We start from the raw sequence: 1,047 nt of genomic DNA on the forward strand, positions 1-1,047 counted from the left end.
ATTTATATTTTTATTTATTTTTTATTTATTTTTATCTAGTTGTTTGTTTGTTTGTTTGTCTGTTTGTTTGTCTATTTATTCGGCTTTTTAGTTTTTTTTTTGGTTAGTTAGTTGTGTTTATATGCATATTTTTTTTTACCATACGCTGCAACACAAATATATTTTTTTTATTTATTTTTTTGTTTTTTTATTTTATTTTTTTTTATTTATTTTTATTTAGTTTTTTTGTTTGTTTGTCTGTTTGTTTGTCTATATTTTCATATATTTAGCTTTTTTTTTGGTTAGTTAGTTATTTAGTTGTGTTTGTTTATCACCATAGGCTGCAACACAAGTTTATTTTCTTTTTTTTATTTTTGTTTATTTTTTATTTATTTTTATCTAGTTGTTTGTTTGTTTGTTTGTCTGTTTGTTTGTCTATTTATTTATGTATTTAGTTTTTTATTTGGTTAGTTAGTTGTGTTTATATGTATATTTGTATATCACCATACGCTGCAACACAAATATATTTTTTTATTTCTCTTTTTTTATTTTTTTATTTTTATTTATTTATTTATTTTAATTTAGTTGTTTGTTTGTCTATTTGTTTGTCTATTTATTTATGTATTTAGTTTTTTATTTGGTTAGTTAGTTGTGTTTATATGTATATTTGTATATCACCATACGCTGCAACACAAATATATTTTTTTTTTATTTCTTTTTTTATTTTTTTATTTTTATTTATTTATTTATTTATTTTAATTTAGTTGTTTGTTTGTCTGTTTGTTTATTTTTTCATATATTTAGCTTTTTGTTTGGTTAGTTAGTTGTGTTTATATGTATATTTGTTTATCACCATACGCTGCAACACATATATATTTTCTTTTTTTATTTATTTTTATTTATTTTTTATTTACTTTTATTTAGTTGTTTGTTTGTTCGTTTGTTTGTTTGTTTGTCTATTTATTTATGTATTTAGTTTTTTATTTGGTTAGTTAGTTGTGGTTATATATATATATATATATATATATATATATATATATATATATATATATATATATATATATATAT

This window comes from Eimeria mitis, genomic scaffold (genome assembly GCF_000499745.2).
Source record: "Eimeria mitis Houghton genomic scaffold, Emh_scaff122, whole genome shotgun sequence".
NCBI classification, from domain to species: Eukaryota; Apicomplexa; class Conoidasida; order Eucoccidiorida; family Eimeriidae; genus Eimeria; species Eimeria mitis.